Genomic DNA, 25,868 nt, shown 5'->3' with positions numbered 1-25,868 from the left:
AACGAAGTGTCACCAGCTTCAGAGCCACGTCACCTGCCCTCCTTTGACACCTGAAGTTAATTAGACCCTCAGCTTTACCTAGTGTGAAAGTGGAACCTACTCACCTTCACCTATGCCTAACGGAACCTAACCTAACCTAAGCTAACCTAGCGTAACCTAACCTTAACCTAACCTAACCCAAGCTAACCTAACCTAACCTAACCTAACCTTAACCTAACCTAAATTCAACCTAACCTAACCTAACTTATTCTGTTCCAGTGCTCATTCTTCCCCTTCCCCTCCAATCCTGTGCATATGCTTACCTCTATTCCTGTGACCTCATTGAGACTGACTACTGAGTGTGTTGATCTGAATATCTACTTTCCCTTGATGAGTACTGACCTCTGTGCGTTTTTATCGGGTATTTTTTGCTCTTTGTTTGCCACACACTATTAATCATTCCCTTAGCTTACCTGTGCTGAGACATGTGTGAAGTGTGTGTATATATGTATGTGTGTATCTCCAATCCTATCTGTCTCTCTCCTCTCTCTCTCTCTCTCTCTGCACCTGCTTCCCTTTCTCTCCTCTCTGAATCTCCCCCTCTCTCCCATCGGCTCGTGTCACAGGCCAGGTAGCATAACAATGAGAGGCAAGGAGAGGGTAAGCCGCTCGCTGTCTCCTGCCTTGACCTCCAGCTCGTCTCCTTGTGTTATGGATGTCTCCCTCCCGTGCCAGGCGACGCAGGGGAAGGAAGGGTCCGGCAACGCATCTGTGGCTAGAGAGGATGTGTGTGTGTGTGTGTGTGTGTGTGAGGTGGTGGTAGAACACTAGGAGAACATTAAAGGAATTAGGTTTGTGTTTATTTTACATGTTTTTCTGTATCCTTATTTTTAGAGATTTACTGGACTTGCTTCGTGTTGGATTAGTTGACATAAGAGGCGTGTTTGCAAGTGAGTGGTGTGAGGTGACAGGAGAACGAGAGCAAACAGGTGAGGCTTATGAGGATAATAACAGTCACAGAAATTGATGAGACGGAATACTTTAATACTTTTGCTTCCACCCGAACGAGTGACAGAATAAAGAGCGTCTGGGAAAGAACAGCAGGAAGATGAAATAATGCACAGCGGAAAGACGAAACAGTGAAACAATGAAGAGCGGGAAGGTGAAATAAAACAATGATGAGCGAGAAGATGAAATAATGAACAGCGGGAAGAGGAGAGAATACAAGTGTGACGTATGAGACAGCAATACGCTACTGGCCTTAATGAGGCGACACACATACCCATTACTACAACCCACGGGACGGTGAGTGGGTAGCTATGGGTGAGGCGAGACATTTATATTCAATTAATCTTCACAAATGAGTACAAGAATAACTCTTTGGTCTAATGAGGGAGGAATGTTACTCTCCCTCTCGCCAGACGCGGCCCAGGTATGATGGCGCGGACCTCACCTTTTATAGGGCACCTTTTATAGCCAGGTGATCCCCCGTCAAGATTATGCCCACCTGACCCCAGCAACTGACCCCCGCTATTGCCACACGTCCCTCTCTCCCTATCCCACTGTCTAACCTAATCTAGCACTGTAACTATATCTAACCTAACCTTACCTATCCTTCACTATTGTCATGTGTTCCCTCCAGTCACATCTTACTGCCTAACTTAACCTATCCCAACTTAACCATAATCAAACCTACCTCAACCTAACCTAACCTAACTTAACCTACCTATCCCCTATCCTAGTATCCATTTTCTTCCTTCCTTTATCTTCCCATTCTTCATTTTACACGTTCGTGGTCTTTTCTTCCGTTCTTTCTACTTCCATGCTGTCATTTCACGTTAAGGCATCGTTGTGTGAGGAGGCGGAGGAGGAGGAGGAGAAGGAGGAGGAGGAAGAGGAAGAGGAGGAGGAGGAGGAGGAGGAGGAGGAGGAGGAGGAGGAGGAGGAAATGCTACTAGGGTAAGAAAAATATTCCTTTGTATGTTTCAGGGACAGAGAGAAAGTACTAGAGAGAGAGAGAGAGAGAGAGAGAGAGAGAGAGAGAGAGAGAGAGAGAGAGAGAGAGAGAGAGAGAGAGAGAGAGAGAGAGAGAGACATAAACCCTCACACCATGTACGTTTAGTATTATGTATGCTTATGTACACTTGCTTGACCTTTGTGTGTGTGTCTAATAAGTATATACGTGTGTGAATGGTATGAAGGTTGACTGTCAGAGCTGTGTGTGTGTGTGTGTGTGTGTGTGTGTGTGTGTGTGTGTGTGGCGAGGGTCAGGCCAGGTGATGTTATCTTTAATTAGCCCAAGACACCTGTCCCTTACCTGCCTTGCCTATTTGGACAGTGCAGGTGCGGCCATTTGACTTAAGCACACCTTTGTTCCTCTTTTTATTTCGTGTTTGTGATGAGGTTATGTGCAGGTGAAGTTCTGTGCAAGGGTTCATTTATACAGCTGTTGAATGTTACGTTAGGTTTCGTATAGGTGATGTAATAAGCAGGTAATTTTTGTGGTGATTGGGTTTCTGTACAGGTGAAGTTGTGTTGGGGTGAAGTTTGCATCGATTTTTTTTTTCCAAAGGTGAAGTTTCAATGCAACAGAAGTATTATATGAGAAAACATTACACAGGTGGATTTGTGTAAGTAAAGGTACACACACCTGCGCAGTGTCCTGGTTCTCTCTCTCTTTCTCTCTCTCTCTCTCTCTCTCTCTCTCTCTCTCTCTCTCACCATATAGCCTCACTTATCCCCTACCTTTCTTAAGCACTCTCCATTCCTCCCTCTCTCACCTCCATCTCTACCTTCCATCCCCTTTCTTCCCTCCTCCTTCGCTCTCTCTCTCTCTCTCTCCCTCTCTCTCTTCCTTCGTCTCCTCGAACTCCAGAATGTGCTAATCCCACCTAACCAGTCACTGCCCGACCTTGCCATGAGAGAGAGAGAGAGAGAGAGAGAGAGAGAGAGAGAGAGAGAGAGAGAGAGAGAGAGAGAGAGAGAGAGAGAGAGATGGTAAATAGCAGGTCTGTTTGATAGGTTTGTAATTACGTATCAAAATAGGTTAGTGTTTTTCTTGCCCCTTGACTCTCTGACGGAATCTTTACTCGGAGAGGGAAAAAAGTTGATGTCTTGTAACGTTAGGTAACTCTCTCTCTCTCTCTCTCTCTCTCTCTCTCTCTCTCTCTCTGAAAAAAATATCTGCTTTTCCCGCAGGCTTGCGTTAGAGAGAGAGAGAGAGAGAGAGAGAGAGAGAGAGAGAGAGAGAGAGAGAGAGAGAGAGAGAGAGAGAGAGAGAGAGAGCAGGTACAGGTAGATAATGAGGGCGAGGTCGTCAGGTGACTCATCACAACAAACTCTTTGTTGACACTTTCTCTTTGCTGTTTAAAGGTACTGTTAAGATTATTATTATTATTATTATTATTATTATTATTATTATTATTATTATTATTATTATTATTATTATTATTATTATTATTATTATTATTATTATTATTATTATTATTATTATTATTATTATTATTATTATTATTATTTTATTATTTATTTTGGCATTATTATTATTGTTGTTGTTATTTCTGGTGGTGGTTGTGGTGGAGGTGGTTAGTTGTGGTGGTATTGTTGCTGTCGTTATTAGGAAAGTAATCCCTGTTATTTAATTTTGTTTTTCTTTTATATTTGTTTCTCCACACACACACACACACACACACACACACACACACACACACACACACACACACACACACACACACACACACACACACACACACACACACACACACACACACACACACACACACATTTTCTCCTTCCAACACAATACAACGGGGAAACACACACATGAACACTCAAACAAATGCAGACTAACTTAAAATTACATAAACAGACAGACAAACAGACAGAGAGACATACATACATACATACAGACAGACAGACCTACCCTTTCCTTTTGTGTTCGCTGTCCTGTTGTGATTCCAAGTAACTAAGGTGATTTTTCAGGCTCATAACAAAGCGGGCCTCTGCTCTGGACAGCCCATCGCGTGTTACTGATTTTTGAGTGTTGAATGGGAGGGTGAGGAGAGCTTACATGTGTTTCTATTATGCTTATCTCTTCTCTTGTTTATTCTCCATTTGTTTTGTGTCTTGCTTCATTTGTGTGTTTTTCTCTCATTCTTCTTCCTTTTTTTTTGTATTATAAGTATATTTTCATTTTATGCTTTCTTCTAATTGTGTCTCGTTTCATTTGTGTTTTTTCTCTATTTTTTTCTTCCTTTTTTTCTTTCATAAGTATATTTTCATTTCGTGTCTTTCGTTTTTTTATGGTTTCTTGTAAATGCGTCTCTGTTTTTTTGTTTCTCTCCTTTTCCTTTTCCTTTTTTCTATCATCAGTATTTTTTTCATTTCGTGTCATTCGTTTTCTTATCCTTCCTTCTGATTGTGTAGTTAGGTTTCGTCTTTCAATTTTCTTTCTTATCACTCCACATTTAGTTATAGAGAAGCTTCATTTAACCATTTCAACTCAGGCAATACACGAAGCAGCTGGTCATTCTTCCTTCTACAGGAGTGAAGTGGCTTACTCCTGCAGGGGATAAAGCATCATGTGGCAGAGTCATTACCACGCGGGTGACGAACGACTGACTGATGGGAGGGATGGATGAAGGACCAGGGAGAGTGACGGGAGGGGGAGAGAAGACAGAGTAGAATAGGGGGAGGGGCCGACGAAGGGGTGAAGGGACACGTGCTTGATGGGGAACACGGTAGTTTGGGTACGGGAGTCGCGGGGTTGTGAAGGGGGAGGATGTGGCTTCCTTGCTGTTTTGTGGCAGGTAACACGGCGTGGCTGTCACCTGTGTGTGATTTAATGCTGCGGCATGTGATGTGAATGGTGTGACTAGTGTGTGCTGGTGTTGTTAATGTCTCTCTCTCTCTCTCTCTCTCTCTCTCTCTCTCTCTCTCTCTCTCTCTCTCTCTCTCTCTCTCTCTCTCTCTCTCTCTCTCTCTCTCTCTCTCTCTCTCTCTCTCTCTCTCTCTCTCTCTCTCTCTCTCTCTCTCTCTCTCTCTCTCTCTCTCTCTCTCTCTCTCTCTCTCTCTCTTCTCTGTGTTACCGTAAGGCGCCGTTCCTTCCACGCTTGACCTTAGATATACACCTTTCACTATAGCCTTCTCCTCCTCATTTTCTTCTTCTTCCTCCTCCTCCATCACCACCACCACCACCTGCAGGGCTCTCTCACTCCCTCACCCCCTCACCATTAATCTCGCCCCACCATCATTTCCCCTGTGCCATTCCTGCTGCTTTTATCACCTCCGTCATCACTCACGCCACACCGTCACCACCGCACACGCCTCACCACCTCCAGAGCCTCATTATCACCACCGCTGCCACCGCCGACACCATCACAACCACATAAGCTTTCGTCTCACACACTGGTGGACTCTGGAATTTTCTCTAGCTTTTTTTTTTTTTTTTTTTTTTTTTTACTAAGGGGTTCAATATTTCTAGCATTGTGAAGATAGATACAGATGTAAAGTTTGAGGAAATGACAATTCAGCATTTCTTCATCACTATTGTACGTTGCAGTTCTTGATAAACACACATGTAAAAAAAACCCACGAACTAAAAAGTACCATCTTCGCCTTTCTTCATCACTATCATCATCATCGCACCACAACCATCACCACCACCACTACCACCACCACCACCACACCTTGCTCCTCGTCCTCTACCCCCGTACAAACAACAGGTGCGCTTAATACCTGTAACTTCTGCATCACCTACTTCTTATGACCCGAGGCTGTGGGAGGACTGCTTCACGCGCCCCAAACAACACACACCGAGCCGCAGAGTGTTTCCTTGTTTGTTTTGTCAATTTGCCGAGGAGCTGCGAGGCGTGGCGAGGCGGGGCAAGGGCAGAGGGAAGGGTCAGGGTGGGGCAGTGATGGGCGGGGCAGAGGTCGGGCGGAGCAAGGTTTGGGCGGTCCCGGGGCAGTGTTGAAGTCATGTTGACCCAGCCATTATTTGGGAGCTTCTTACTTGTGACACTAGAGAGAGAGAGAGAGAGAGAGAGAGAGAGAGAGAGAGAGAGAGAGAGAGAGAGAGAGAGAGAGAGAGAGAGAGAGAGAGAGAGAGAGAGAGAGAGAGAGAGAGAGAGTAATATGTTTCCTGTTCTAATTTTCATTTTTATATGATCTTGAATGCATGCTGAGAAAGATGGAGACGAGGGTGCATGCTCTCTCTCTCTCTCTCTCTCTCTCTGGCGTTAATGCACACAAACCCACGCCACCGTTTTGCACGTTACATATTTCTTAAGGAGCAATTTTCTCAGTTAAGGCGACGGTGTTTTGGTGTTTGTAAAGACCCTTCACTTCACAGCCAGGCCGGGCGTGTATTTACTGCTTGTGTGAGTGTGTATGTGCGTTTGTCGTTATTCAGGGTGATGTGTGTGTCTTGCGGGTGTGAATTAAGTGCAGCAGGCCCTCCACGCTCTCTTTTTGAGACGCAGAGTTGTCCCTGGTGTGTATTTTCCGGGTGTTAGCGGCGTGGAAGTCTCTCGGTAAACTACTTAGCGCTTGGTGTTGGCACGAGTCCACTGTCTTATCGGGGCGAGGATGCTTCGTCTCCACGGTGGTTCTTGTATTCCTCGTCGGTCTGCGTGTTGGAGTCGCGGCCGTAAAACCTTGATGGCGCCTCCTCTCCCCTGTCGCTTCCCGCCCTTCGTGCACCACTGGACCGCAAATGCACTTCTCGGCTCTGTTTTCTTCTAATTTTATGGCATCGTAATTCGTTCCTAGTGATAGTTTTCCTCCAACGCCTTAACTCAGCCTCGCGTCGCACGTTTCCTTGTGTTGCTCTGTGTTGTGATTAGTGTGTTGTGTCGAGTGTTGCGCCCTACCCCAGCCCTACCCCAGCCCTGCCCCAGCCCTGCCCCAGTCCTGCCCCAGCTCTGCCCCAGCCCGAGCCAGACCCAAGCAGCATTTTTGTCAAGGCCACAGCTGCTGCCTCAGGGCCTCACACCACGCCTCGTCGCCCCTTGGACCTGTTGCACGCAGATTACTTAACCACACGCCCGCTGTCGCTCTTTCTGTTTGCACTTGTTCCTCACTCCATCCCCCGCTGTGTCCCTCCATCACTCCCCTACGTGACCGACAGGCGAAGATCCTCAAGACCTGCCTGCTGGGGACCTGGACTGATGCTGGCTGGGTTGGTGGGTTGCTTTGCTGGTGGCTTAGTGTTTGTGCATGCAGGGATGATGGTGAGAATGTGTACAGAGTGGATAGTGGTGTGTGTGTATGTGTGTGTGTGTGTGTGTGTGTGTGTGTGTGTGTGTGTGTGTGTGTGTGTGTGTGTGTGTGTGTGTGTGTGTGTGTGTGTGTGTGTGTGTGTGTGTGTGTGTGTGTGTGTGTGTGTGTGTGTGTGTGGCAGTGTTTGTAATTCTATAGAAACTGATGCTGTTCTTACGAGGAATATTAATTTAAAATATACAAGGAAAAAAGTTATAAGGAAGAGACGAAAGAAAAATAAGGAGGACGAGGAGGAGGAGAAGGAGGAGGAGGAAGAGGAGGAGGAGGAGGAGGAGGAGGAGGAGGAGGAGGAGGAGGAGGAGGAGGAGGAAGAAGAAGAAGAGAGTGAAGGTCAACGTTTCATGATGGTGGTGAAGTTTGCCTCATCAGACACACCAGGCATCTCTCCCTTCATCTCCTCCCTTCCTATCCTCCCTTACTCTCCTCCCCTCCCTTCCATTCCCTTCCCTTCCCTTTCCTCCTCCCTTCGCCGTCATGAGCACCACACTTTAGCTTGTTGTCGAGTTTAACTTCATCTAGAGTAGCTTCAGGCGAGTGAGTGAGTGAGCGAGTGAGTGAGTGAGTGAGTGGTCCTGGGCGGGAGGAAGTTGTTACCGCCAGTTAAGACAAGAGCAAGAATGACTTCAATTTTGTTTGACTTATGTAAATCAACTGCACTTTTTGTCCCTGTCTTCACCAGCTGCTGCCGTTGCTGCGTGCGTGTAGACTAATTTTACCAGCCTGGTGTGTGTATGTGTGTGTGTTTGTGTGAGCGTGTCTGCGTGTTTACATTACTGTTTCTAAGGGTTTTTTCAACTATTGTGTTTGTGTTGAGGGTAGAGTAGCCTTGTTGTCCGAAATTTATCGCAAAGTTTATCACAATGTTTACGTGAGACGCTATAATGGTACGCGGTGCTGTAACTAACTCTCTTTATTATCTTCTTTTTTTTTTCTCCTTATTTTTTTTATTTAGGTTTATAGTAATATATGTGTTTACTTTTGTGGATATGTGCGTGTGCGTGGGCGTGGGCGGTAGTCTCCCTCATTACCACAAACGGCTGTCACGCGCTGCATCTCCACTTACCCATGGCTGTAAAAATTATAAAAAAAGATAGAAAATAATATAAAAATAGCAAAAAATACAACAAAAACGCTAACAAGTGTCTTAAATGTGTAGAGACCGCGTGGCCAAGTGTGCAGAAAGGTCCCTGAAGACTGCCTTGCCCGGGGACACAAGCGGCGCTGTCAAACCCACACGCCCACTCGCCCTCACTCCCTCACACCCTCACACCGTCTCCTCTCACCCACACGCCCACACACCCTCACACCCTCACACCATCTCCTCAAACTCACACATCCCACACACCCACATGTGCTGACAGCCTCACACTGCCTCCTCACACCCACACACCCCACACACCCTCAGACCCTCACAGCCTCACACCCTCACACCCTCACACTGTCCCCTCACACCCACACACCCCACACTCCCTCACAGCATCAGAAACACAGGAACCCGAGCGTGGCGGCGTTGACGAGGCTCATTAGACGTGGCGCGGTGGTGTCACTCGTGCAATTAATCAACACTAGAGGAGAATGCAGGGAAGGGTGGGGGACTGTGACGGGCAGGGCGAGGTGAGACAGGGTAGCAGAATGTACTCCATATTCTTAGCCCTTTCAGTACCATGACACGTTTTCGTATATATTCTACTTACCATTTGACGCTTTTATGTAGCTTTAGAAATTCATGTGGGGGATTGAAATAGTGAAGACTCTGGCTATTAATCTTCTAACCTCCATGGACCCTTCCTAATGTAAGTAAAATCGTCTAATCGTACCCAAAACTATAGGTAAAAATGCGTCCCTGTACAAAAGGAGTTAAGGGCGTAGCAAGAGTTATGGAAGTCAGAATAAACGTGAAAAAATATCCAGCTTTGTGTGAGTTGTGCTGGTCAAAGGTTATATAATACTTAAAGAAAGTTTCCGCCCGTTGAATTGGTGTTAGCCCCTTCACTACTGGAACACATTTTTTTACCTTAAGATTTGTGTACGATTAGACCATTTTGTTGACATTAGGAAGGGTCTATAGAGGTCAAAAGATTAATGGCTAAAGTCTTCACTATTTTAATCCCCACATGAGTTTCTGAAGGGGTTAAAGATTACAGTTAACGTGAACAAGGAGGAATAAGATAGTAGAGGTAGAAAGTAATAGACACTTAACAATTTCACCTTTCTTCCTTTTTTTTCAGATAACCCTTTTAACACCACACTAAAAACTACTATCTTGTAACTTCATTAATAACCTTTTTACTGCACAAAGTCAGTCCCATCTTGCTTAAGCAGTAATAGAGACAATAAAATGAATAAATAAAACACGTCAATACAACACAGGCAAGTCTTGTACCGATAGTTTCTCCTGTCAGACCGTACAGGAGGCGATGAAGAAGCCAGTGGTGATGAAAGGGAGGGAGGAGAAGCAACATACTATTAGCGGAGGTTCAGACCCGTTCCTCTGCTATCGACAGAGTTAATGGGTGTCGCGCGTTATCTGACATCACTCACCTGGTTGTTCCGAGTCAGATGCGGCCAGGTGAGGGTGTGCAGGCTGCGTGGTGAAAGGTAAAGGTGAGGTGTAGCGTTGTCCTTGCCCTACAAGTGGTGGTGTTGTAGTAATAGTTTGTCTTTTTATCTGTAAAGGTTCTCGAAAGGTTTCAGAAATGTTGAACTAAATCCGTGTTGAGTTACAGTTGGTGGAAAGTTATTGATGTTATTGTTTTGTTGTGTTTATTGTTGTTTGGTTTGTTATTTGATTCTCTCTCTCTCTCTCTCTCTCTCTCTCTCTCTCTCTCTCTCTCTCTCTCTCTCTCTCTCTCTCTCTCTCTCTCTCTCTCTCTCTCTCTCTCTCTCTCTCTCTCTCTCTCTCTCTCTCTCTCTCTCTCATTACCATTGAAGAAGTACCTTTAATATTCCTTAATTAATCAAAGTACTTCAGCTTTTTGTTCCGTCCAGGTGTCTGCATTTACATATCTCAGCGTTAATTCGTACCTGTATCATCAACATCGAGCTCACTTCCTCCTCCTCCTCCTCCTCCTCCTCCTCCTCCTCCTCCTCCTCCTCCTCGTCCTTCTTATGTGTCTCGCCTCTCTTCTCTTTACCTTTGTACCCCAGCATATTTTTCGCTTTGCTTCACTTGAGGAGCCTGATATATGTTTCTTTGTACCTGAGGGGAAGTAAAGTGATGTATTTCAGTCCCCTCAGTACCATGACGCATTTCCATATCCATTCTGCTTACTCTTTGGGGATTTTATACAGCTTCAGAAATTCCTGTGGGGGATTAAAATAGTGAGGATTCTAGCCATTAATTTTCTGATCTCCATAGACTCTTCCTAATGTCAATAAAATGGTCTGATCGTACACAAATTTCAAGGTATAAATGTGTTCCAGTATCGAAAAGGTTTAAGGGATGGAATAGATAATTGTTTGTGATGATACAGAAGATGGGAAAGGAGAAAAATAAAGAAAATATTGATTAAAACTCTTCTTCTTTTCCACCATCGCTACGTAATGACACTGACCTTTAGTATTGTCACGTTATTACTGTTGCTGAATTTTTAGGTTATTTTTTGTATCATCTATAAATTGAGAATATGCAGGTGTGATTTCATTCTCTCTCTGTCTCTCTCTCTCTCTCCCTCTCTCTCTTTCTCTCTCCAGCAGCGCCCAGTCCACTGCTCACCTTTTTGCTCAGGTTAATGGCCGGCTGGACAAGACGCGGACTGTCTGTTTAACGAGCCTCCTGTTTTTTGTTCCACGCGACTTTTGAACTCAGAGCGCGAGGATAAAAGCAAGGGGGACGGCCAGGCCACCCCGGGAGACAACCTCGCAGTATTGTACTCCCGTCAACTTGGCAAATTTCTCGAAATCTTGGTGGGCTCTGAAAAAAGAGAAAGATATATATATTTTCTCTATGAAAGTTACCTGTGTGTGATTCTTGTGAGGTTATTTATGTGTGTACGTGTGTTTGTGTGCGTGAGTGTGCGTGTATGTGTATGTATGTGTGTGTGTGTGTGTGTGTGTGTGTGTGTGTGTGTCTCGTCTACATCTCTCTATTCTTTCCTAGATTAATTTTAGTGACTCATCTTTGCGGTACTCGAACCAGGAAATACTCGGCGTGTATATCTGTTCTGATTTGTATGTGTGTGTGTGTGTGTGTGTGTGTGTGTGTTGCCTCCATGTGTTATTCTGACGTGGTTTTCTCCGTGTAAATCAGTTCAGGGCTCCAAAAGACATGACCAGGCAGGGAGGTTGGCGGCAAAGCTCACAGCGGTGCAGGATGAAAGGAGTGTCTGGTGTGAGTTACGTACAGTGAGGAGGGCAGCACCTGTAGCTCATCCTGCTCTCCTCCACACCTGCCTGCCGCTCCTTATGCTTCATTAGATATATGTAATCGTATGTGCTGTTGTATAGGGATTCTACACACACACACACACACACACACACACACACACTCGGATAGATACAGGTAAATAGTTTAAGTGGATAGATAAATGGATAGATAGATATGCATTTTATTTCAATTTGTCACATGTAGGAGTTACTCAATACAGTGGATAATCATTTGAACACGAATCCACGAAACCTATTCATATTCACATCTGCAAAATATACAGACAATGATCAAATCTGTGGCCCACAAAACTTCGTGCGCTGAAAACATTAATGACAGAGAGTTCATGCACCGTTTTCGTAACCCGAGAGAGAGAGAGAGAGAGAGAGAGAGAGAGAGAGAGAGAGAGAGAGAGAGAGAGAGAGAGAGAGAGAGAGATACAAACCAGTTTCAGTACTATAGCACGCAGCATCTCGTTCCCCCAATACCCCCACACCCCTGCAACAGAAAATAAAAAAGAATAAAATGTAAGAATTAATCAGGCACAAAACTTCCTTATCAAAGCATCTGTTGACCGAATCCCACAAACGAAAGAAGATCAAAGGATGGAAGGAAATATTTGCATCATCTCTGATCGCTTAACTTAGATTCCAACCCTCTTACCTGCAGTATTTCTTCCCATAAGTGGCATCCTATCCATCTTAAGAAACCGCGTCTGTTTGCATGCACGAGACAAGAAACGAGGGAGGAGAGAGAGAGAGTAAAGGAGGAGTGAGGAAAGGAAAGGGAAGAGGAGGGAGAAAGAGTATGGAGAAAAGGGAATGTGGGGAGTAGGGAGAGAAGGTAATGGAGAGGTGAGAGAAGGGAAGAGGAGGGTGAGAGTGTGGGGAGAGAAGGGAAAGTAGGAGGAGAGAAATTAGTTAAGAGGAGAGAGAAGGGAAAAGGAAGGGGAGAAGGTGAAGAGAGAAGAAACGGGAGAGGAGAGAGGGTAGAAGAGAGGTGAGGGAAGGGAAAGAGAGGAAAGAAGGGAGTGGGTTTGAGGATAGAAGGGAACGAGGGAGGAGAGAGGGTAACGAAGGGGTGAGGGAAGAGAAGAGGAGGGGAAGAGGAGGGTGTGGGGAGAGAATGAGAAAGGAATGGAATTAGAAGATAGAATAGCTGGGTAGAGAGAGAGAGAGAGAGAGAGAGAGAGAGAGAGAGAGAGAGAGAGAGAGAGAGAGGAGAACAGTGTACAAGGAAAATACAATGAATATGGGAATAATCGAACATAAAATAAAAAAAAGAGGCGTAGGAAGAAATTAGTTACAAAAAAAATTAAAGCAGAAAAAGGAGGAAGAGATGGAAGACAAGGAGAAAGGAAAAATACAAAAATAAATAAATGACATAATAAGAGATGAAGGAAAGATGAAGGAAAACAGAAATAAAGATTGCTAGAGACAAAATAGAGAAAAGGAAAAAAGGAAAACTCATAGATAAAAAAAAGATGAGGAAAAAGCAAAGAAAACACACAAACAGAAATTGAGAAAGAAAAAAATATAAAGAAAAGAGAAAAAAGAAAATTTATGGACAAAAAAAATGAGGAAAGAATATAGACTCCTCTCCCTTACCCTACCCTAGGCCTACCCATTCCCCTCCCCTTCCCCTTCCCCTCTCCTCCCCTTCCTCCAGGCGTAAATGTAATGGTGATATCCGGAGCCGAAGGGAGTCACTATTATCCGAAGGTGTGTCTCGTGTTTCTTCGTAATGACTCGTGTGTGTGTGTGTGTGTGTGTGTGTGTGTGTGTGTGTGTGTGTGGCGATAATGACTCTTCTCATTTGTCCTTCTCCCTGTTGTTTCCCTCTAATTATTCATTTTTTTCCTATTTTCTTGTTTATTATTCAGCTTTTTTTTCTCTCCCACTATATTTTCCTATTTTCTTCTCCTCTTCTTCTCTTCTTCTTTATTATGGTCTATTTGTTTCTCTTTCCTCTTTATCAGTATTTCCTTTTCCTCATCTTTCTTCTATTATCTCTTTGTTTCCCTCACTCTTCGTTATCTCTATTTCCCCTTGTCTTTTTCCCTCATTTATTCCATTCCACCATTTTATCTATTCCTTCCTTTTTTCTCTTATTTTCTTATCCTTACTTCCAATTCCTTCTCCTAGCTCCTTGTGTAACTACCACCACCACCACCACTACTCTCTCTCTCTCTCTCTCTCTCTCATGATTATTCTTGGTACTTTGGAGGTGTGGAGTAGTTTGGAGAGAGAGAGAGAGAGAGGGGGAGGGAGAGGGAGAGAGAGAGGGAGTACTGGAGCATTGGTGTGGGTTGTTGTGGTGTTGGTGAGGATAAGATCATTTTGCAACGAGGTATGTTGTGTGTGTGTTGGGGAGATGGGGTGTAGTAGATGCAGCGGGGAGTGGAATGTGTAGGCATGAATGTGTGTTGGGGATGGGGTGTTTGCTGTGGAGGGTGTGTGGTGGGAAGGGGTGAGTGGTCTTGTGGGGAGGGGGTTTGTGTTCTGGGTGATGGGGAAACGCAAAGAGAAGTAGAATGTGGTAGAGCCGTGTTAACAAAATTCCAGTTGGTCTCAGTACGCTTGGTTTTTGACCCGCGAGATTTTACCGTTGTTGATTTGCATGTTTATATATTTCGTAGACTCCTTCGTGGGTTAGGGAGAAGAGAAGTGGAGGAATCAAAGGTGAAGGTCCAGAGGTGTGAGTCAAGCAATGTCAACAGGGAGTTTTAAAGGTAGATTAGACGGATTTATGTGTGGTGGGTGATAGGTGTGAATTTATAGGCATGTTTTGTACAAGTGTAGTGGATCATTTCAGTCATACATCTCATCTCCACTCCAGCATCCACACAAGGACTGCCACGTGTAAGCCTCATTTTTTTTTTTTTTTTAGCTTTCTTTGCTGTCTTGGATTCTTATGAGGGAAAAATAAGGAAAAATTAATGAAAACAGTAATTCGAGCAGTTTCTTTTGACTATATTTACTAATAAACCTTAAGAAATAAAATATAGATAAAAAAAACATTGCAATTTGTACTCCATTATGGTAATTTTGAAGAGAGCTTGCATTTGTCGCGAGGCAAAAAATAATTTAAAAAAAGCGAAAAAGAAAATGAAAACGATAATTTGAACAGTTACCTTTGGACATACTTACCAACAAACCTTAACCACTTCAGTATTCAGTTTGGTTACTATTTGGTGATTTAACACAGCTTCAGAAACTTATGTGGAGTTTAAAACAGTGAAGACTCTGGTTAATAATCTTTTAACTTCCATAAACCCTTCCTAATGTAAATAAAATCGTTTAATCACACCGAAAAGTCATGCTAAAATGCGTTCCAGTACTGATGGGATTAAGAAATAAGATAAAGATTAAAGAAAAAATTGCGATTTCTACTCAACTATGATAATTCTGAAGAGAGTCTGCAGTTGTCGCGTGGATAAAGAGGCTGCTTATGGTGGCCAGGTGTCTGGCAGGTAATTAGTCACACAGGTGGGCCCACTCACCTGTGCCAAACATCCAGGGTGCGTCAGGGCATCTCACATTCCTCGCAGTGGTTACTTTCACCTGTGTGGACTGTGGACCCTCCCATGCGCCTTCTTCCTAACCCTCCTCTCCACCTCCCACTGGCCTGCTTCCTCCTCCTCCTCCTTCCTCCTCCTCCTCCTCCTCCTCCTCCTCTTCTTTTTCTTCTTATTGTTGTTGGTGGTGTGTAGTTGTTGTTGTTGTTGTTGTTGCTGCTGTTGTTTTTTATTTGTTCTTGTTCTCCTCCTTAGCCTCGGTTTTCCTTCTTTTTTTTCTTCTTCTTCTTTCTCTTTTTCTTCTTCTTCTTCTTCAGAAGGACTCCTAGGTCTGATGGCTTCTTGTAGCTTCCCCTATTCTCTAAATTTCTTTTGTTCATTTCTTCTTCTTCTTCCTCCTCCTCCTCCTCCTTCTGAAGGTCAAAGGTTTTGGTCTTCGTTGGGGGTCATTGAATTTTGGGGAGGGCAAGGGAAGACCGGAGGAGGACTGGAGGAGGAGGAGGAGGAGGAGGAGGAGGAGGAGGAGGAGGAGGAGGAGGAGGAGGAGGAGGAGGAGGAGGAGGAGAAGAAGGAGGAAGAGGATTAGGAGGAAAGGCATGTTTGGTGTGCCCTTCCTAGTTTCCCATAACCCTTTCCTCTCTGCTTCTCCAATTTTTCTTGATTTTATTCTTTTCTTTCTCTTTCTTTTTCCCTCTTCTCTCTCTTCTTTTCTCTTCCCGTGTCTGTTTCTTTCTTATATTTATTCTTCTCATCTTCTGTTTCCTTGTTTTCCATTCCTCTCATATTTTTCTATTTTTTTCCTCTTTTTCCCTTTTTTCCCAGTTCTTTTCTCTCCTTCGATTCTTGCTCTCTCACTTATTTGAAAATCTAACCATGTACTTATTATTACATTCTGCTTTTTCTTTATTCTCTCTCTCTCTCTCTCTCTCTCTCTCTCTCTCTCTCTCTCTCTCTCTCTCTCTCTCTCTCTCTCTCTCTCTCTCTCTCTCTCAGACCTTCACATAACAGCACTTTTTCCCCTTAGAAAACACCACCAATTGGTCTAAATACTGCCTGAGTCTTGATAGGAACGCCCCGCACGTCCGCAGCCACACGGGGAATTAAAAGGCATGAGAGATAAACCGGACTGGCGCCTTTTATTGCTCCACATCAGATTGTGTCGATTAATCAGAGGTAAAGACTCCTGCTTCTGGTGGTGGTGGTGGTGGTGGTGGTGGTGGTGGTGATGGTGGTGGTCATGGTTGTACTCTGCCTCAAGCTTAGAGAAATATAGAAAAGGTTAAAAAGAGATTGGGTAAGAGGAGAGGTTCTATAAGGAGAGAGACTGAGTGTTTATTAAAAGTGCTTATTGTTTATGATTTATATTTTGTTTCTGTTGATTTTTAGTATTGTTTATTTGAGTAGTATAGGGAAGATTGTGTATTTATGGTGTTTTTTTGGGGTATTTAGTAGAAGCTGAATAGATGTTGAATTGAAAAAAAAAGGATATTGAGTATTAACCCTTTCAGTGCCTTGACACGTTTCCATATTCATTCTGGTGACTATTTGGTGATTTTATACAGGGGGATTAAAATGGTGAAGACTCTGGGTATTAATCTTCTGACCCCCATAGACCCTTCTTAATATAAATAAAATCGTCTAAACACACCCAAACTCATGGTGTAAGTGAGTCCCAGTACTGAAGGGGTCAAGGAGAAAAAATAGGTATGTTAAGAAATTAGGTAGCCGGTAGAGGTAGAAAAGGAATATTAACTACAAGATGATTTTTTTTTTGTATTTTAAAGGTCATTTTCGTGTCTTTTATGGGTAACGGGTCCTAGTGGCGTCTCAGTGCTTTTAATTACACGATTGTTTGTCTTTTGTATGTAAAGTTTGCCGTTGAATAAAGAGGAGGGGAAAAAATGGGTTATGTTTAGTATAGTTTGTGTGTGTGTGTGTGTGTGTGTGTGTGTGTGTGTGTGTGTGTGTTTTCTCGTTTTTGCTTTACTTTCTTCCTTTTTTTTATTCAGCAAGAGCAGTCTCGAGTCATGCGGGGTTTTTTCTCTCTAACTCTTTATTTTATAATTTCTCTGCGTAGCAAATTTTATCTTATTTATTCTGCAATATTCCTGTCTTATCCTGCTTTGTAATTTTCTCTTGCGGTTTCTTCAATTACCATCTGATTCTTCCTCGCTCCGTGCTTCTTGCTTTTTTTGTCTTCTTCTCTTTCGGTCTGTTAATCGTTTTTCTCTAATACGCGTGTGATTCTTTACTCTCTCTCTCTCTCTCTCTCTCTCTCTCTCTCTCTCTCTCTCTCTCTCTCTCTCTCTCTCTGCTCTTGTACCCTCCACTCTCATTTCCACCTGAATTCCACGATCTAAGTCCCGCCATGTGGTCTGCTAATGGCTATCTTATCTGCCCTCATCACTTTCTCATTTCCATTTACATATAATCTTTACTCCCATTCCTCTCCCAAGCTCCCTTTCTCCTCTCCTCGCTCTCATTCTTTGCTCTCACTTCACCACTCTGCGTTTCAATAACTGTATTCCACCACTTTGCCTGCCACTCTATCATGTGAGTTCCCTTCTCTTAACCTCCTCTCCCTCCCACTCTCGCTCTCTTACATCACTGACTCCCGCGGGCACTGTCTCCCTCCTCTCCCTCCCTCACTCTCCAACTCCCACCTGGCCGTCGCACCTGTCTACAACCCCACCTGTTCTTACCTTCCCCGCCAATTAATCTTCCTGGACTTACCTGCCATGGTTAACCTAGGAGACGATGCTTCCTGAGCTCTGAGTGAGGGAAAAAATGTTAGTTTATGGTGTATTTCATATTGTTTTTCCCGCCTTTCACGTTTTTTTTTGCGGTGCGCTGCTCGGCCATGACCCAGTGTTCGCGGCGCATGACTGAGCACAGAGGCAGTGGTGTTAATCCAGCCAGTGAAACACCCAGACCTTATTCCCAGGCCGCGGTGACACAAGAACATGGAAAAAGAGAAGCTGCAAGAAGCTGTCATTGTGTTTACATGTGGCTCTTAATACACTTTCACCAGTACATATTCTTTCCCCATAATTCATGCAGCACTTCAGACGCTCATTAATTACAAAAGAACTACTATTTCATCCTCCCTTCACTCTATAAGTCAGTACAATATACATCTTTACACCGCCTTCAATGTTACTAGAAGACAACCACAACAGCGAAAGAATTAACTAGAGGTGGAGGTAAAGAGTAGAGAGTAAATGGTGGATTACAAGAAATAGAGAGACAGTGGAAGTGATTATAGAAAAACCAGAGAGAGAGAGAGAGAGAAAGAGAGAGAATGATAGATAGAAGTAATGAGAAAGTAGAATGGAGGACAATACAAGAGAAAAGATAATAGAAACAGGAGGAAGGTGAGAATGGTGATAAGAAAGCATTAGAAGAGGAGGAAAGAACAAACTAGATAGAAGGAGAGTAATTTGAAGGAGAAAAGGAGGAAAAAAAAGGGAGGAGGAAAAGTAGGAAAAGGGGGATGACAAAAAAAAAAAAAAGGAAAAACTTGAAGGAAGACGATAAATGATAATAGGTAGAGACGAAAGACATGAGGAGGAGGAGGAGGAGGAGGAGGAGGAGGAGGAGGAGGAGGAGGAGAATCAACAGTAGGCGAGGTCATGAACTTCTACCAGTGTGCCAAGACAAATTAGCGGAATGTGTGTGTGTGTGTGTGTGTGTGTGTGTGTGTGTGTGTGTGTGTTTAAGCGTGAGTAGTGTGAGTTAAGGGAACATTCCGGTAGTGCTTGTCTCTCCCTCTCCCTCCCCTCCCCCCCTCTCTCTCTCTCTCTCTCTCTCTCTCTCTCTCTCTCTCTCTCTCTCTCTCTCTCGCTCTCTCTCATTTCCTTCCTCCGTCACGCTGCAGAATAAATACACAAGGAAGCTCTCTCTCTCTCTCTCTCTCTCTCTCTCTCTCTCTCTCTCTCTCTCTCTCTCTAAGCTCCTCCGGTCGTGTATATTGATAGATTAGTGACCTTAATTGATTAGCACCGATAAGAACGATGACCTTTGAACTTTCCGTAACCTCTGACCTCCTAGCTGATTCATTAACACGACCGCCATGTCACTGTGCAGTAATGCTTTGCGCAACACACATACGTACGTGCATACATACATATATATATATATATATATATATATATATATATATATATATATATATATATATATATATATATATATATATATATATATGTATACGTGTGTGTGTGTGTGTGTACATGCAGAGAGGCTGGAAAGGTTAGCATGACCTGTCTTGATGACCTTCACACGTCCCCGTTTTGTGCCTGCAAGCAAGAGGAGGACGAGGAGGAGGAGGAGTAGGAGGATGAGGACGAAGAGGAGGAGGAGGAGGAGGAGGGGAGGAGACACTACTTAAAACACTTAATAGAAGAGAGGAAAGAGATAGATGAGTATAAAAAAAAGGAAGAAGATGAAGAGGAGGAAGAAGAGAAAGAGGAGAAGGAGAAGAAAGAAAAGTTAAGATAAATTGACAGCTAAACTTAATGAGAGAGAGAGAGAGAGAGAGAGAGAGAGAGAGAGAGAGAGAGAGAGAGAGAGAGAGAGAGAGACGTAAATAAAAGAAAGAAAATGTCAGAGCTTCACAAAATGCAACACTGAAGAAGAACGAGAAGAAGAAGAAGAAGAAGAAGAAGAAGAAGAAGAAGAAGAAGAAGAAGAAGAAGAAGAAGAAGAAGAAGAAGAAGAAGAAAAAAGAAAGAAGAAGAAGAAGGAGGAGAAGAAGAAGAAGAAGAAGAAGAAGAAGAAGAAGGAAAGAAGAAGAAGAAGAAGAAGAAAGAAGAAAAAGAAGAAGAAACCACCACCACTACCTTAATTAACAGCAAGAAGAAGAAGAAGAAGAAGAAGAAGAAGAAGAAGAAGAAGAAGAAGAAGAAGAAGAAGAAGGCACAACGTCACCTACCTACTATTCTCTCACTCCTTCCTAGCAGATGAAAATTGTGGGTTCTCAGTACACGCAATCCTGTGGGCGTGGGTCTCAAGAGGGTAGGTCAGGCGGGGTCAAGTGCAGCTGGGGAGGGTGGGCGAGCGTGGGCGGGGGTGGGCGGACGGTCATGGGGTGGGGGGTAGATAATCTTGAGGCAACTAGAGAGATAGGGAAGTGATTGATCGCTAAGGAAGTTTGTTTGTGTTTTCATTTATTTGTTTCTGTTTTATTTATTCTCGTTTTCTTCTTTCTCTATTTTTTCTGTTTGTGTGTCTTTCTTGTTAGTCTGTCTGTATGTCTGTTTGTTTGTATTTATGCACGTGTGTCTGCTTAACTCTGTCTAGTTTCTCTCTCTCTCTCTCTCTCTCTCTCTCTCTCTCTCTCTCTCTCTCTCTCTCTCTCTCTGTAAAAAAGTGACATTTATTCCTCTTGTTCTCTTTTACTTGATATTCATTCGTTTGAAAAAGTTAATATGATAATTTTTACTTTTTTTAACAATTACAAAAGAACGTTTAGTCTTTTTTTTTTTTGTTGGGGTCATATTTTTCCTGATTGCTTTGTGATTGAACCGCTTAAAGTCTTATTGAAAAAAGGAAAACAATGCAAAAAAAACTACAAAAAGTTGCAAAATATGTATGAAATTTATTTTTTGACTTAATCTTGAAACGATATTAAAGGGTAGGCTATTTTTTCACAGGCTAAATTACTGTGTGTGTGTGTGTGTGTGTGTGTGTGTGTGTGTGTGTGTGTGTGTGTGTGTGTGTGTGTGTGTGTGTGTGTGTGTGTGTGTGTGCGTTCAATGGCGTAACAATCCGGTTCTGTAATCAGGTGACTCGTGATAATCCAGGTGAATTGAAAGGCAGGGAAAGGATTGCAGAGTAATTACCTTCCCGTGCAGGTGTGAGAGAGAGAGAGAGAGAGAGAGAGAGAGAGAGAGAGAGAGAGAGAGAGAGAGAGAGAGAGAGAGAGAGAGAGAGAGAGAATCAGTCATCAGCAGTGTTACCATGTCCATCTTTCCTGTTGCTTCTGGTTTACCGTGAGAAATAGTGACACAATGACACAGTGTAGTATAGAGTGGCAATACGTGGTGATTGTATAATGGGAAGAGAATGGTGAAAATATTGGTGCCTTAACTCCTTGACTGCTTTAGAACACACCTTTCCTTCATTACTAATCACTGAGGCATTTTTACTTCATCTTCAGCCACTTCTATCGTTTAAATCGGGTAGAAACTGCAAAATCTACTCTGGTTTGATTCTTTTCTCTGTTGTGGAGGTTTAAAAAGATCTCTAGCATTACTTTTTACTGTTGTTAATTGTTTCATATTGCAGTAAGTGTTAATGGTAATACATGTTTCGCCTCTTCAATATTAAGACGCATTTTTACTATGTTTTTTTGGGTATGATTAGACGATATTTATTTGCATTTGGAAGTGTCTATGGACGTCAAAAGATTAATGGCTGCAGTCTTTACTATTCTAATCCCCACATGTCTTTTTAAACCGTATAAAATCACTAAATAGTAACCAGAATGAATATGAAAACTTGGCATTGTACTGAAGGTGTTAAGAAGACCGGAACTCATTAATTTTAAGGGGGAGATTTTAAGACATTTATCCCATTCTTGTGGCTAACTCTCTCAGACCTGCTCGGAAACTGGCATCTAAGTGGGTCTTTTTCTTTAATCGTTTCTGGTTACCCTTAGTCTGATTTCCCCTCTTTCAAAATAAATAAATAAAAATGTATGGTGAGCGTTAGCAGTGTTTTGGTGTGAGTGAATGGTGAGGTGGGTGTGTGAAGGTGACTATAGTCTATTTTGATTATAAAGTGACTCTCGGGTTCAAAACATATTGTAGCTTATTGATGGTGAAATTGATTTGATGTGAATATTACTTGTATTTTGTCAACCTCCATGTTTATTACGAGGACACACTACAGTTTTCCTCAAGATCTGACAGCTACGCCTTCTCTGGGACACTGTTCAGGCTGAGACCAGGAGCCACTTTAGAGGAGACAGATTATAGTGTATGGTGGCAGGTGTAGACAGGTGTGTTGAAAGCCCCGCCATTACCATACACCTTCCCATGCCGTGTGTGGAGCCCATTGCACGTGTGGGTGATTAGAGAGCCAAGCAGATGTGCCAATTTGAGTGCGAGTCATGTACGAAACACACACACACACACACACACACACACACACACACACACACACACACACACACACACACACACACACACACACACACACACACACACACACACACACACACACTCTCTCTCTCTCTCTCTCTCTCTCTCTCTCTCTCTCTCTCTCTCTCTCTCTCTCTCTCTCTCTCTCTCTCTCTCTCTCTCTCTCTCTCTCTCTCTCTCTCTCTCTCTCTCTCTCTCTCTCTCTCTCTCTCTCTCTCTCTCTCTCTCGTTACTTTATATTCGACATTCATCTTGACTTTCTGTTCGACTCCCTTTATGTCTCGTGTTCATCTGCTTGCATCTCCAACTCCTCCTTCTCTTCCTGTTCCTCCTCCTCTTCCTCCTCGTTTCATTCCTGCACATCCCTCCTTCCCCTGTTAGCAACCACCGCACCTGTCCATACTTACCTGTGTCTTCACCAACTTCATTAATTACCAGTTAATTTCCCGGTGTCTCGGAGCAGCCGCAGGTGAAGTGGCATTAATTAGGAGATCAGGGAGGAGCTCAGGTAATCTCTTGTCTCTTGTTTCCTGGGTGACGCTGTTAGGGACGCGGGGAGGGAGACGTTTTCTTAGCCAAGGAGATGCTCAAATGCGCTCGCTGAATTGGTAAGCAAGGGGACACTTGGGAAGATCTGCCGTGTGTCTGTGTGTGTGTCTGTGTGGCGCCGGGGACTGACTGACCTGCAGCGTTCGTCGGGAGGAATATAGGAAGATAGCTATTAATAAATGTCCTCCTATAAATGTTTTTGCCAAAGGTTTAATCTCTCGCTTTGCATGTAACAGAATCGTGTGGCAAGACATGAATCTGTGTTACTAATATTTGTGAATTGAAGCTTGTTTTTTTTATTCAATCTTGTACTATAGTGACTTCAGTTCTTGAATCTGCTAGTATTCTTAAACGCTTCATCTCTTTTACTCCATTACCTTCAGCAGTCTATAATAGAAATATGGGTGACTTTTAAAGGTACTCACACGTTTTTTTATAGTAGTTTAACAATCCCTCTGTACCATCAATAGGAAAAACAACCTTAAAAACTCGCCTATTCCTCCTTATGACCTCAGAAAATAGCCGCGACGAGAGACTCAAGAGAACAAGACGATGAAGAATACAAATTTAAGAGACGTCTGTACAAAATAAGACGTAAAATCTTGCAGGTCATTAGAGGAAAAAAATAGCGATGAAGAGGTGAATTCAAGCGTGTGTTAAGGGGCGGTACTCGCTGGCGCCCCTTTGTCCCCTTGACTAATGAACAGACAGTGCGGGAGGCGGAGAGTCGAGGCGCAGAATGTGACCGCAGCTTTCATGGCGGTGAGGAACGTGGCAGTGGCGATTGGGGTGATTGTGATGGCGATAGTGTTAATGGTGATGGATGGTGAAGGTGAGTGGTGATGGGGGTGTGGGTGATGGGTGGTGATAAGGGCTTGGTGCAGTGGTAGTGGTGGGCAATGGTCGTACAGGTTATAGAGGCTCTCCTGCATTGGTATGAAGATAATGATGATGATGGTGATAGTGGTGGTGGTGATGGTGTAATGAAGGTTCTAAAGAGGGAGATGATACATTCCTCTATCACTCATGTATCATTCTTCACTCTCATGTATCATTCTTCCTCGTCTTATTACTGCCAAGGCGTCTCAGCTCTCCCTAACACATCTGCCCATTATAAGACCATTAATTGCCTGCCTGTCATCTTTTGAGTCTTATGTATGTCTAAGTGAGTGTTTATTTTATCATTAGAGGAAAACCAGCCCAGAAAGAGATAGATTGAAGTGTATTGTTGTTTCTTCATTAAATTTGACTTCATTATTCTTATTTATTTACATTTTAGTTTGTGGGAGGGAAATCTTAACCACTTCAGTACTGAGATGCATGTTTTACCTTGAGTTTTGGGTGAGTTAAGACTATTTTACTTACATTAGGAAGGGTCTATGGAGGTTAGAAGATTAATAGCCAACGTCATCACTGTTTCAATCCACACATAAGTTTCTGAAGCTGTGTAAAATCACCAAATAGGAAGCAGAATGAATATGAAAACGTGGCATGGTATTGAAGGGGTTAAGAATTGAATGATGGAGTCACAAAAAAAAAATATCTAGGCTAACTCGTCTTTTCCACCTGTCATTCCCTCACCTGTCACCATCTAACCAGTCACCACCTCACCTTGCCTCGCCTCATCTCACCTCGCTCACCTTGCCTTCCTTCACCACACCTGTCACTTGAACGAAATAGAAACGAATGAAGCTCCCTGGCCTCTATGACACCAGCGGGACACAAACACGGGGCATCCTTCACCTGTGGCGCAATGCAATTCAAGCTTCACAATCCTGCCTGAGCTTCATCTTCATTCCAGGTAGTTTCCGCTCCGTCACCAACAGAAACGGCCACTTTATTAATCTGGAAAGTGAAAGAGAGAGAGAGAGAGAGAGAGAGAGAGAGAGAGAGAGAGAGAGAGAGAGAGAGAGAGAGAGAGAGAGAGAGAGAGAGAGTTTAGGTTTTGCTAGTTATTTTGTTCCTTTTACTATGATTCTGTTGTATCTTTATCCTCCTTCTTTTCTTCCTCCTCCTTTTCTTCCTCCTCTTCTTCCTTCTCTTCCTCCTCCTCTATGCATTTAGTCCACAAAACGGCCCACCATAGACTAAATATCTGGTGTTTTTTGTTTTTTTCTTTAGTTTCTCACGTGTTTCTTTGCATTCCTCCTCCTCCTCCTCCTCCTCCTCCTCCTCCTCCTCCTCCTCCTCCTCCTCCTCTTCTTTTTTCTGCGGTTCTCCTTTCACTGCAGTACTATTCAAGCAGTAGAACCCACATTTTTCCTCCTCCTCCTCCTCCTCCTTCCTCCTCCTCCTCCTTCCTCCTCCTCCTCCTCTTCCTCTTCTTTCTTCTGCGGTTCTCCTTTCACTGCAGTACTATTCAAGCAGTAGAACCCGCATTTTCTCCTCCTCCTCCTCCTCCTCCTCCTCCTCCTCCTCCTCCCTTACCTGTATAATTCACCTGTAATTGGATCTCCGGGAAAGCCGTGGCGTGGGTGCGGTCGCTCGGCTTAATGTGAGTGAAGTGTCTGCCCTGGTGAGATTGGCAGCCCTTGTGTGTCTGTCCGTCTGTGTGAATGTAATTGATGAGAGAGAGAGAGAGAGAGAGAGAGAGAGAGAGAGAGAGAGAGAGACACACACACACACACACACACACACACACACACACACACACACCACCACAAAAGAAGCCCAACCTCCATTAATTCAGCCTACTGTGGCGAAACTGCACCCCCTCCCCCCTTCACTCCACCCACACTGACCCACCTCCCCACCCACCCACCCACCCTCCTCCCTCACACCCGCCACTGTTATTGTAAATTATATAATGCTAATTTCCTGGACACTACGATGTATTTCCTTGCCTCTTATTCACTTGGTACGGTGCGGGCAGGTGGTGGTGGTGGTGGTGGTGGGGAAGGTTGGCTGGATGAGAGATTGATTTATTTATTTTGTGGGGGGGGGAGTGGTTGTGGTGAGATGTTAATGGATTGGGATGTTGTTGTTGTTGTTGTTGTTGTTGTTGTTGTTGGTGGTGGTGGTGGTGGTGGTT

The 25,868-nt window shown here is 43.7% G+C and overlaps 1 protein-coding gene across 1 annotated transcript in view; it reads left to right on the top strand.

The window, feature by feature from the left end:
- LOC123510804 (neuron navigator 3-like) overlaps positions 1 to 25,868 on the top strand; it is a 700,801-nt gene that overhangs the window by 234,148 nt on the left and 440,785 nt on the right.

This window comes from Portunus trituberculatus, chromosome 30 (assembly GCF_017591435.1).
Source record: "Portunus trituberculatus isolate SZX2019 chromosome 30, ASM1759143v1, whole genome shotgun sequence".
Classification (NCBI taxonomy): domain Eukaryota; kingdom Metazoa; phylum Arthropoda; class Malacostraca; order Decapoda; family Portunidae; genus Portunus; species Portunus trituberculatus.
This window is presented reverse-complemented; position numbering and strand designations above follow the sequence as displayed.